The sequence below is a fragment of the Cupressus sempervirens genome, chromosome 7, assembly GCF_028749045.1.
Source record: "Cupressus sempervirens isolate cs-2001-9-10 chromosome 7, ASM2874904v1, whole genome shotgun sequence".
NCBI classification, from domain to species: Eukaryota; Viridiplantae; Streptophyta; class Pinopsida; order Cupressales; family Cupressaceae; genus Cupressus; species Cupressus sempervirens.
In genome coordinates this window covers 701,720,672-701,735,147 of record NC_143124.1, presented here as the reverse complement: position 1 = coordinate 701,735,147, position 14,476 = coordinate 701,720,672, and positions in this window count along the sequence as shown.

The window sequence follows — 14,476 nt, the reverse complement described above, 5'->3', positions numbered from 1 at the left end:
AGAACAATGATTCAACTAGAAAGGTATCTAGATTCCAAGACCACTACTATAATTGTCAAAAGTATGACATAAGGCCTATGAGTGTAGACTTAAGAAGAAATCACAATGATCAACTGGAAAAAAAAAAAAAAAAAAACTCATATAGCAAAGAAAGACAATTGTTATGACTAGGATTATAATACATGGTATAATTGTCACTATTGTGGCGAATATGGACATGTCCTAAAGAATTTCTTCTAGACACATTTAAGAGGAAACTACAAGAAATGGTTAAATGGTGAGATAGTATGTTTTAGTTGTCTTAGAAAGGGACACATCAGTAAGAATTACAAAACTAGGACACCTACACCAACATCAAGAAATGTAAATGAAAAATCAAAAAAGAAGAAGATATGGATAAAGGTAATAAGAGATGGAAGCAACAACGTAGAAGATGCTATAATCACCCAATCTAATGGATCTAACAATCACACCACATATCGCTAAAAGAACAAAGGTATGTTGGAACTGTATTACTAAAAGCTATATTTTACATTAGTTCCTAGCATTAAAGTGTTGAAAAGATACATTTGCGTAATTAAGAGATGCATGAAAATATTATAAATAAAATTTTAGTATCTAGAATCAGTGGGATAGTCTATATTGACTAAGTCCTACAGTATAGACTGAGTGATCAGGAAGAATCACATACTAACCAAGTGAGTTGGTTATGACTGAGTGCTTAATATTGATCAAACAAAAGTTAAGGCCAAGCCCAGTTGTCATACACTATGTCAATATGAGGACATTTATAGCAAAACTAAATTGAAATATTGAAGGCATATATCAAATTCAAATGGTTATTTTCTTACCTAGTGATCAAAGAGTTCAAAAGAAGATTGAAGGTGAACTCTAAAACCAGAGCAAGGAATCACAACAAGGAAATATAATTTTTTTGAAAAGAAGTATTACTCGTTTTGCTGAGTAAAATATCTTGTGAAAAGATTCTATTAAAAACCCTAGTTCACAAATGGTGTCTAGAAGTGAAGTGGCAAAGGATAACAATGCACAAATCATAAGAATGATCATAGGCCTCCATCAAACTTTACAAACATATTTAATATTGAAATCCCTGTTGATAATGATGGAGCATTATCATCTATTCCACCTAAAGTCTTGACTGTGCAAGACATTAGATCATGTTATCAATGTAAAATTAGAGAAATTAGAGATTTTGAAATCTATTTAGCTTATGACAAGTTGTGTGTAGATGGAATTCTGAAAGATGAATTCAAAGTTGTTGCAGACAAAGGGTTGACTCATCCCCTAGATTTTCCCAAAGTTTTTAAGAATGAATGGATACAAATTATTCTAAGCTGAGTTTATGACATGAAAGTATGGTTGGAAGGAGGGCCAATCAAGATCAAAAAAGAAATTATTTGAAGAGTAATTGGGTATTTGATATTGGATTGACCTAAGAGCATAAGGAGTGGCACAAGGAAAGAAACTGAAAACCTAAGTCAAAGTGGAATGGATGTGGAATGTTTATAGACTACATTGAGGATCCACTAATTGAATTTCATGTTCATGTAATTGCACATAAGTTTTGTCAATCTAGTAGATTGAACATCATGTCATTGGTTGTAGTTGATTTGGGATATAAAATTGTGAAGAAAGATCATGAATACGATCTTTTCGAGCTGCAATTACAACAACTTAAAGAGAACTTGGAAGTATTCAGAAAAGCTAAGAATACATCTTGTAATTTTAGATCCCTATTAGTTTGTATATTTTTCTATGTACGTAACTATTTCCCTACTATTGGAAGGATTTCATGGGATAGGAGCAGAACCATTGTAGATTAGCTTAATGAACTAATAAAGAGATTAGGAGATAACTTTGAAGTAGTTATGGACAACTGTTTTGATGATTTCAAAAATAAAATGAAGAATAGGATGAGGATTCTAAAATCAGTTGTAGATAAATATTATGATGAAATTTGTTTCATTATGGATACAGACTTTTTGTACACACAAGCAATAATACCTAGGGTAGCATGGTTGAGACTTATGCCCTAGGAGGTAAATGTGGATGATATATCAACACTTGTCACTGCACTACTAGTAGAAGACATTGATACTAGTGTCAAGTAGTTTGGCACATATGAAATAGTTATTGCCGAGCTGACTGTTGAAGTTGGCACAGCTAAGGTAGGTAAGAAAAGAAAAAGAAAAGTTGCCAAGGATAGTCAAACTAGACAAGGAGAAGGGTCAGGACAACCCTCATAAGTTGAGGAAGGCAAAGGAAAAGAACTTGCAGTTGAGGAATGAAAGGCACCAAAACAAATAAAGGTTGTGATTATTGCACCTAAGGTAAGGGAAGATCTCCATAAGAACATGCAAGAAATGGTAACACCATCAAGGCCAAAAGGCAAGGTGTTCATCACAACCTATTGTCGAGCTACTACCAAGGAGCCCATCAAAGAAGAGAAAGTAGGAATATGTGTAAGAGAAGCCAAAGGAAATGAAAATTGAACTAGAGAAGGAGGAAGATGAAGAAAGCACAGAGTCTGATGAGACTAGAAAACTACAAATGGTAAAGGTACTCCCACTAATGATTATGGATCAAGTATGTGAAAAATTACTAGAATCAAAAAATATTTTGGCTCTTAAAGACTTTTAGTATGATTCTTTGAGAAATGAAGATCAAGATAAACTTGAAGAAGCTTTAATTAATATATTGATCAATTTTACACTTACACCTATGGAAGTGGAAACTAGAATTCTTGTGGGATTTTCTAACAAAGTGGATGCCAAATGGAAATGGGCATTGACCACAAAGAAGCAAATAAGAGAAACAACATTGGCACATATCGTGCCAAATTTGGGAAAGACACATATGTCTATAGCCCTTAAAGATTCTATTAAGAAGCTTATGCCAAGGGACAGGGCATACAAAGTTCTTGAAGTAGAAAAAGCAAGTATTGAATTCTGGAAAGAAGTATTTGGAGTACAAACTCAAAGCATAGAGGTGAGAGAAAGTCAAGATAACACAAATCTTACTGAAGAAGAAAATTAGGAACTAGCCAAGATAATAGTATAAATGGAAGAACTTATTAGAGGAATTAAATTTAAGAATATTGTCACAATTGAAGATGACACTGACATCTTGCCACCTAATCCAAATATACTTACTAAAGAATGAATTCAAAGGTTACTGAATGACTCAAGAAAACTCTTTACAAATCTAATTTTGTTGCAAGTAATTGAATATCCAAAGCTTGAAGTTAAGAATCTTGATGATGTGATAGTCACTCCAGTTATTAAGGCTACAAGTGTTGAGAAACTTGGTAAGGCATTGATTGTATATTCACTACCAATTACTTATATGAAAATTTTGAAGAAGGAAGAGAATTTTGAGAAAGTTTCAACTGCATAGATGGTAGATGAAACAATTACATGAAAAGATCAAGAGGCTACTCAAGCTCTCATTCAAATGTTAAGTGCAAAGGTCACAGAACCTACACTAGTGACACCTATACAATAGGTGATATCTACACCAGTGTAGCAACCAAAAGAGAGATCAAGTGAGAAAGGGAAATGACTACAACTATCACTGTCGAGTTATACATCCTTAAGATCTTAGGATATGACTCATGAAGAAGAGGATGTTGATGAGTCAATAGATATCAATGAGGTAACTAAATTACCTACATCTGATTTGAATAATCTTACACTATACAAAATGCATGAATTTCAAGTCTTGTTGAGTCAAAAGGCCAAACAAGAATAAATGAAGAGAGAACAGAAGAGAAGATAGGTATTGCATACTATCAGAGACATTTTCTCAGATGCTTTTGGCATTATAGATGTCAATCATCAATATACAATTTTGGATCAACTAGTACATGTAGTTGATAGGTTTTAGATAGAGAACATGGAAACAAATGAGAAGTTGTTACAATGGTTTGAAAAAAGAATGGAGCATAAAGTTTTGGAGAAAGTATTGAATGAACTTGTACAGCACAAGCTGAGATTTCTACAACCATTACAGAATTGGAAATAATTTTGAGAACAATAAACTCTTTATATTTGAGATTGTGTGCTTTTAGATTTCTTTATAGCAAATACTCAATGATCATTATAGTTATTACATTCAAGTATGAAGACTAATGTTCACTCATTGAGCAAGAACATGAGTTCAAGTTTGACTTCATTTGGTGAACTTATATTTAATCAAACAAGGTTAATTGAGCTCACAGCTAAAGATGCAGAAATAAGGATCAAGTTGGGATTAATTCAACTTAAGTTATTGCCATACATAGAGCTAATTTAGAAGGTTTATTTTTTTTGCCAAGGAAATTTTGCAAAAAGACACACATTTTGCACACATTGTAGGATTTATTGACCAAGCTAGTGAGTTAGAGATTCAATTTCCAATTTTGGAAAAGGCACAACAAAGATGGAACCAAGGCTATGCTAATATTGTAGCAAGTAATCAAAATTTTTTTAAGGAGTTCCAACTCACCCCACTAGCCCCAGCTACCATCAATGACAAAAATAAGAGGGATAATAAATAATTCAATGATGATAATTGATAAGAGGTAAGAAGGGAGAAGTAACGAGTAAGGGGGAGTCACAAGTAAGAGAGTTATGAAGAAGAAGCTATAAGTTAGCAAATAATTTTTTTTGGTCTCGAGGGAGAATATTTTTTTAAGGAATGATTTCATGAAAAAGTGTTTTTTCCACTAATGTCAAAGTGGGAGATTTTTGATCTCTAAGCCTTTTTTGTTGATTACTGACCAAACACTTAGTCATTTGCAAGTCATTTACTAGGAAATATTACAAGGTCATCACTGTAAACAAGTTATCTAGTAAAGGCTGAGTAAACAATGATTGCTAAGAATTTAGTAGAGACCGAGCAGTTATGTGAGCCAAGAAATATAATTGAGCCAAGTAATTCAATGATGATCAAGCATATTGAAAAGTTATCAAGTGTTGAGTACATAGACTTATAGAAGCTAAGCAATACCATACATGATCAAATGTCAAAAACCCTTAAATACTGAGCATACAGTTTTGTTATGTGAGTTTGTAGTAGCACAAACTTATATGTAAATCATTTTGGTCAACATTTTAATGAGATTTAATATCTATAGGGTCAAATCAAATTCTATTTATGTGTCATTAGCAAAAGGTGATGATCCCTAGATAAAAAAAATTAACCAATCAAAAAAAGGGACATAAATGACAAAAGATGATGAAGTTCAAACCGTTGATCAAGATCTAGAAACTTCACATAAAGTCTATTTGAAGAGGATTCTAACCCTAAAATCATATAGAGGATGAAATGAAGAAGGGAACACACATGTGGAGTCACAAGTCAGATCCAGTAGAGAGAGAGAGAGAGAGAGAGAGAGAGAGAGAGAGAGAGAGAGAGAGAGAGAGAGAGAGAGTAGTGAAGGACTAAATAGTTTTATCAGATTAGGAGAATTAGATTAAAGTCAAATGAAAGAGGAGATCCAAGATTAGCTTATAGAGCATACTGAGGGTCAGGTACTAAATCAGTTATTTTGTAATTGAGATGGGGCATATATCTTAATAGAGTGGTCCTAACAAGCCTATATAAATATCCTAATAGAATCCTTGCTTTATTGTAAGTGTCAAGCCCTCTAACAAGACAATACCTAATACTCTTTTAGTCTTTAACAAGACAGACCTCTCACCAAGTAGATCATATTTTATGGTCAAACATTGTAACCTTAACAGGTTAACTTTATTGTTACAATAATGAAGATTTGTGGGTTTCATCCCTACCCTAGTTTTACCTTCATCCTAAAGTATTTCTGGGTAACCAAATCATGGTGTTATGTGTAAACTATTATGGATGTGATGAGCTTATTTTATATCTTAGCATTATAGTTTTAATGATGAATTAGGTATGACAAAATGAGATTGATTTTAAAGTCAAAAGTTTGAGATCTTGATTCACCCCCACCCCCCCTCCTCCCTTGGTATCTTGTTTCCCATATATATATATTCCAACAAGCATTGCCCAAGGGTCTGAGGATTTGAACTTGTGACCAACCTATGATACCACTTGTTAGAGTGGGGTTGTCATTGCACCAAAAGACTAATTTTCTAATGCTCAATACAACCACTCAACATATAGCACACAAGATGCAATTAAGCCCTTGTTATGAATCCCGAGGGGAGTGCTAAACAAATTTATAACAAATCACTGACCTAATTGTATCCCAGTTCACATATCCAATTGTAGGAAAAAGGTTTTGTAAGTAGAAAATGGCATAGACCAACAATGAATCAAATTTTAGTTTGTTTGTCTTGGCAACTCAAATAGTCTTCATATTTTCTTTGAATTGCTTCAAAATTAGCTCAGCAAGATCAAGTTTTAGACCCTGCTTCACTATCTTGTATGCTAGACCTACAACATGACAAGGATCATTATTTGACGTGCTTGGCTAATATATCTTGTATGTAATGACATATGTGTTGAACCTTGTTTTAGCATCACTAATTTTTTCTACCTTTAGACATCTATCATGCCGAATTACAATGGTAATATCTTTTATGTCTTCTTCAAGTGACATTCATATTGCTTTGTCCTTATCTATAATAGGATAACCTATAACCATGCATATCACATCCTTAGTGAACTTGATAGGTTCATCCAACCACATTGTTTAACCATGTACTCGACTAAGTGTGATTCAAATCCACACATTCTTAACACTTTGAGGAAATGTAAAGCATGTGTCAAACCCTTAGTTTCAAGGTGTTTGTGCTCATCCTTTAGTTGACCTTTCACACAAAATTCTATGTATATTTCATTTAGCTCATAATCACCCACTTCACCAATTTTACAATGAATGTAAGCTTAAACATCTCATAGCAACAGAACCCTAGCAGGTATCAAAGACAATGCTCTTGTTTCATCAATTTTGGAAATAACCTTTGGATGTAGCTTATAATTTGGTTCTTCGTAATCCTCATTTCTTACCAATTTTACCTTGCTCAACTTTGATGTCTTCACTGGTGCCAAACTAGATGCCACCCCTATAACTTGTAAAACTAGGGTTTCAACAAATATTAATAAACTATCTTGAGCTCACTTAAATCTTCTACCAAATCACTCACATGCTTGAAGTACCAACAATCTTGTTAATTTTAGCTTGAATTTTTAATGTGTTCACAAATCACTCAAAATCTCTCAAAATTACTTTGAAAAGATCGTGTATACAAGGTAAGTAATGAGTTGTTTGAACCCGTATATATAGGTGAAGGAACAAAAAATGCTCTTTTTCTATCCTCAGTTACATACCCACTTCTACTCTTACCAACCTTATAAACCTTGCTCAGTTCACATTGTGTTAACACCGATTAACATTCTAACTTAGTTGAGCTCACCAACCAAACTAACTTCCAACTTTATATGAGTTGTCCTAATGCATCTTTCCTTATGCTAATATGGACTTCATTCCATGATTTTAAGAAACTAATAAATTATCTAAAAATTTAAATGTAGTTCCCATACACAACTTTGTGAATTAGTTTAAGGTTGTGGAGTCACCCAATCCAATGGATGAGGTGCCACTAACTATTTTAGTTGTAGTTCCACTATCTTTTATCTTCCTTCTCCATGTCATGTTCATTTGGCTTTTGATTCAATCAATGTTAACCTTTCCTTTTACTTTGGTGTCTTCTTCATTAGGTGGTGATTCTTGGTATTTATAGTAAGATGCTTAGGTGATTGACCTAATGATAATGAAAACATGTCATGCCAGAGTTCTTCCAAGTTCTATATCTTCCTCTCATTTGCATCCTCATGAAATTTGATGCAATGTGACTACATCTTCCACATGTTGTATATGTAACCCATGTGTTTTAATTCCAATTGGTTGTATTACCTTGTCTACTCAATTTCTAGTTTTTTTTTATTTCTAAGATCTATAATCTTGTGCCTTATGTCTATACTTAGTGCATGTGTAGTAATATCCTTCAAACCTCTGGTGCTTTAGAATGCTAGTGAATTTGGATCTACACTCAAATCTTTGATGACCATACTTATTGATGTTATAATAGTAGTCATCAAACTTAGGAGTAAAATTAGTTTTATCAACCTTGCTCCTACTGACATTGGCTCTATGATCAAGTTTTCCACAATGATAATGTGTTTTCTTCTTTGCTTTAGGAAACTATCTAGATCTTGCAAGCAAGTGACTATGGATCCATTCCCACTTCATACTAGCACCAACAATCAATCCACACATAGAAATTATGCAGTACAATATAACAACATATAATTACATGATATTCTATTTAAATTAAATAATTATTTATAGTCCTTTGAGCATATATATTAACTGAAATTAAAGGAAATATATCCACAACATTGAGCCATAATAATCTATAATCGAAATGAACATCTAACATATGTAAATATAATCCATAATCTCCAAACTCGAATATAGATGAATCATTTCTTGGTTATTCTAAGAATTTAAGAATTGAAATAATAATTGAATTACTCAACATCATATATGGCCTAATAATTTTCCAAACCTACACAAGCATCTTAAAACAACATCAATAACCTCAAATATAAAATACACCAAATAACATCATAAATAAGCATTATACAGATATGGTAAAAATACCAGTAATATCATCATCAAACACATGAGTCAACACTACTGTAGGAATCAAATCAAGTACAATAGTATAAAGCATCATAGAGTGCAATCATTGTTCATATCTTAAGAGTGCTTACAAAATAATATTGTGATACCATACCAATCCAAGTAATCACTTGCACATGCCTCAAAGAAATCATCAAATACATCACAAGTATAAGAAATTAAGCATAAATCATAATTAGTCTATTGATATAATAACATAAATCAAATCACCCCAACGGTGTAGACCAACATGGTCACTCAAAAAGCATGAACGTCAAGGTCACATCGATCAAGATGGTATACAAAAATCAAATAGGAGAGGCACTACACTCCTTACTGAGTATACTTCCTTCTCATATTTTTATGCAGTCCTTCACCATTATTAGTTACAAATGAGTCATCTTAAGAGCATCACTTCAATGGTTCATGTTACTATTGATAAGAGTGATGTCATTTTTTATCATTTTTAAAGTTTTCTAAGCCTAATAACTATATTAAAATCAATAACTCAACAAACATAGTAGATGATCAAGTGGTTAATACATCTAAAGGTACAACTATTTTTTCCTCTGCATATCATCCTAATTATAAATATACTTTTTTATTTGAACCTTTGCATGTGGTGATGATGAATTTGAAAAATTCTAAAAGCACTAAACTTCCTCCTACCCATCCTATTGACATTATCAAACCAATTCCCAAGTCATTTGATGAAAATGTTTTTTGTCAATACTATCATTGACCTAGTCATGATACTCAAAAGTGTTATGCTTTGAAGAATGCTATTCAAGACCTTGTTGATCCCAATGTTATATATGTTGATTTTGAGGTCGTGAATAGTATAAATAAATATATAGCACCTCCTAATTAGAATTTGTAAATTTTCACTAAGCCTTTCACTTCACACTCAACAAATGTCACTAATCAACCTTCTTCTCTTATTACTAATATAAGTTACAATGAAAAGGTATAAGAAGCTAATCATGTTGAGTCTTAACCTTAACCTTTTGGTTTTGTCTTCTCCTAAAGCTACCTTCATGACCTATCATGTTTAATAATTTTGATATGTTTAAAGAATCTAATGGTCCTCTTCATAATATTTCTATAGTTTCGCATACCCCTTCTCGTGGTGTAATTATTGATCCCTCTTCCTCTATGAATGATATCATTGAAGAACATGTTTTTAATCAATGATTGCATAAGGATAGCTATTACACATTTGATGGATGGATTTAAATTTTTAATGGTTTTATCTATCACCTTCAAGGTTTTATCAATCTTCCATTGACACTTTCTAATAAGGTTGTATATACGACCTTTTTTGTAATTCCTACCTCTGATCAATTTCAATTTAAGCTTGGTATTTCATGGATATCTTTCATGAAATTTGTAGTTTCCCCTATTAATAAGTGTATTAAACTTACCCTTAATGGGGAAGTTATTACTATTAATCATTCTCTTTATAAACCCTCACATCCTCAAGATTGTACTTAGCTATATTTCTATTAATTGTCTCTTCATCAAAAACAACCTACTCATCCTTCTATAGATTTATTTCCTACCCCACCTATTCATCTGCCTAAGACTCCTCAACCTGTATGTGTTCCCTCTTTGAAACCTATGTCAGTTGATCCTAATCCTTTGATTTTATCTTGTAGGACCATTCACAATCAACATGCTCATAAGTGTCACTAAAATCACCAAGCTAAGGAATTTTATTTCACTCTTTATTCTCAAATTTTTTCTTCATCACAATTGTTTTCTTCCTTTAATCAACCCATGCTTAAGCCTTTGGAGCAAGTTAATCATAGTAATAAAATGCAAATTGGTAAACATGATGATTCTTCTCATATTTTAGATTCTATTAATTTTAATATGAACGATACTCTTCATGATGATATTGATTATAATTCACATGTTAGTGATGATGAATATAGAAATATTTATATGGATTATGATTTTCCTAACATGCTTTCTAAATATTTAACATTCACTCCTAGTGCCAAGCATAGTGACTCCAATCAGAGTCCTTGCTTGGATCTAGTTGTGGTTCCTACTGTGTTAGATGTTGTTCCTCTAGTGATATGCCAAAATTTCCCTAATGATACAAATTGAGATTGGGGTGGGGGGAAGGAGAAAGTGTCATGCTTGAAGTGGACTTCTCTAGCATAATATTCTTTGTGTGTTTGTGTCATGTTCTTTGTTATATGTTTTTTTTCTAGATTTCATTAGATGATTTGTGTTGCTTTGTTGGTGAAAGGTGATGAATTAATTGAACATGTCATACACATTCTTCTATTTATATCTATCTTCTTCTTTATTTCATTACATATTGTGTTTTATATGTGATATTGTTTGTGCATGTTCCCTTGTGTAGTCTACTTGGATGCTTATGACATGGTAGCACTGATTCTTTTTGTTCTCCATGTTTCTGACTTGAAGATACTATTCTTTGTATCTCTACCATGATTTTCTTTCATTGAATTATAGTTATATTCCTTTGGGGAATGATAATATTTCATACCTGATATAATATTACATATTATCATATGATACTACTGACCCCAAAGTTATTCGATCCCATTTGTGCTCTCTTATTGTCATGTGTTCTCTCTTGAGGTCATTTCATAGTGAAATAATTTCTAGTGGATGCATGTACACATCCATTAAATATTTTTCTCTAGTTGAGGTGGTAAAAATAACTTTAATGTGGGGGCATACACTCTTCTCACTTCTACACACATGTGTTATGATAGTTTGGATTCCCTTATAGAACTATTAATGATTTAGGGGGCTTGTTATTTTTAGATCTCTTTTGGATTACTGATAGTTGGGAGGCTTGATACTTTCTTTTGGTTTATCTTTGGATTACTAATAGTTTAAGAGGCCAGTTTTTTTTATCCTTCTTTGGACTATTGACAACTCGAGGAGCCTGATCTTGTTTCTGATCCCTTAAGGACACACGCATCCTTATGCCTAGGTCATTTTTTATTCTTCTTTTTGGGATATGGAATTCCCTTGTGGATAGATATTTTATATTAATTGAATATAATCCCACACACACTTTCCACACCATTAAATTCAACTTGAATGGGTTCACTAATGTACCACACACTTTCTAGACTATTTAATGCCATCTTTTGTTGTAGTGTACTTTTTATTTTGTGTAGTTCACAATAACGAATGCATACCTTATTGGGCAAGTTGACTACACTTTCTTCACTTCTCAGTGACATTTTTTTTTTTTTCTGTTTTGGATATGATGAAGACTCAAGTCTATTTGGGGTTGGATAGTTCCTATGTATCCTTAATCATGATGAGATCAACTTTTATTTTTTATTTACTTTATTGAGAGTTAGAGGTAACTTGTGCTTCCCTTAAAGTGGGGGCTAAATGTACCATCTTAGAATGGAAGAATAAATTATTTAAGACCTTTTAGATCCCACACTTTAGTGACCTTATAGATTATGGATGGATTTATGCTCAATCATCTCTTTTGCATATTCTATCTCGCTTCTTACATTTCCATCTATGTAGTTTGTGAGACCTCAAGGTTATCTCCTCTTGAGCCAACCATGAAATAGGGTGACTCGGGTTGACCTATTCCCTAGGTAATTTAGGTCTTGGGGTTATTTTAGTCTCAAGGTTGAAAATTTGGAAATTCGGTGTCCTGGTCAACTTTCTTTGTTTTACCTCCCAAAAACTAGAATTAAAGGAAGCCTAAACACCTCATTTTTACATCATAAGAGATCAACAAATATCCAAGGACATCTAATTGACATAAAATAATTTGAAGGAATTATTAGTCACTCAAGAAATCATATTTTCTTTAGGAACTCAAGGAATTCAAGATTCAAGGATCCCTTGCAAGCATTTTCTCTTCAAGACCTAGCATTTTGTTGGTTATCAAGGTAGGAGATCTACATTGAGGCATTCATCATATTCTTCATTCATTCACATTTACATATATGGCTACATGATGTGGTTTTGGTAGATCCATTGCATTTGTGGATATTTCATACATTCTTCATTGTAAATTCAACATTAGCAACACATAAGCATTACAAAATCCTTATTGACATGGGTTTCTTCAAGAAAGATGAATATTTGCATTTTTATTTCTTTCTTTCATTTTTTACATATCAATTCAAAGTTTGATTCCTTAATATAGGGCTTGACCAATCCAAGCCCTCATCAAACCAAGATAAAAACATTTGTTTATTGTATGGAGTGGAATGTTTGAATTATGGTTATAGATCTGAAAACTACTCATTGAAACATTTCCAAAGAAGTTAGGTCAATTTTCCTACCATCTCTTGGGAACATGTCCATATTCTTGTAAAATATCTAGATGCTTTACCACCAAGTCAGCCTATTCTTAGAGGTCTAATAAAAATAGGGTTTTTTGGTTTTTCTCTTGTGATCACAGATTCACAATTCAAAGTTCAATCACATGTTTTGATGTGTGAATTTTGGAGAGAGAAAAAAATATTCCCTTGCACATTTCAAGGTAATTCATTTATATTTAGTTCATCTTTTATCATAGACATATTTTCATATCTTGATTGGGTTGATTGCATTTAGCAGCTAGATCTATCTTACACTTTTCATTAAATTACTTAGTTCAATTTCATATTTACATTGAATATCTTTAATCAATTTACATTTCTTGAAAGAGGAATTTCTTTCATACTTCCTTGATATAATTTGGGTTTAGTATTGGTATCCCTTCATCTTTTTGGGTTCTATTAATCTAACTTGGGTTATATTGAGAGTTATGTTTGGAAGCCCCCCTTTCTCTTGTATTGAATGTTTATTGTATCAAGAGCATTATGTAAAAGAACTTACCTCACATAGTTTAAATTATTAACATTGATTCCCCTAAAACACTCTTTACCAAAACATCATCCAATCCTAGAGACTTCCCATTAGCCAATGACTTAATGGCATCCTAAACTTCTTTAATGTTAATATATTTATTGAATATCTTACATTCTTCTTTAGATTTTTTTGTGGATCATATTCAAGCATCTATCCAATGCCTCAACATTATTTTTATCGTGTTCTAAGGAGAACAAGTCTTTATAAAAATGATAGAATGCCTCTTTAATGATCCTACTAAGGTGATCACCCAGTTTTGGTCTAGTAAACTATAAACCCCCTTTTGAGCATTTAAAATCATTATGCTAGACCATATTATGTGCTTAATCAACCTTTCATAATATATCAATTATTTATCCTTTGATCAAATCATCAATTTATCATTTATTTAATTTTATCATATGGTTTGACCACTCTATCCTAAGTTTTATTTAATTAGAAGAACATGCTCCATTTTAATTAAATTAAAAATTCCTTTATTCTATGTGCACATGAAAAGATATTTTCTAATATAAAATTAAAAATTAAAAGGATCTATCTACACCTTAAGAGTACAATTCCCAAGGTGAGTGGAATCTTGACTTTTTTTAAGAAATCCTTTTATCTCCACCACTCATATTTTTCCTCTTAATATCTCTCACTCTTTTTCCCACTTTAAGCATGTGCACAATCACTTTTCCCAAGGTGGACCTATTTGAACTAAATTTATTTTAATTCAAATTTTATCTTATTCGCTAATTCTTCTATAATCTTCCTATTAATCTTGGTTAAATTGCATTTAATTTTGTCTTATCTCTAATCATGTGCACAATCACTTTTTTCAAGGTAGCCACATTTTCTTCTCCAACCATTTTTAAAAAAAATATCTTTTCTCCATGAGGATGAAATCTTTGACTTTTGTATTGTTTTGTCTCTTCA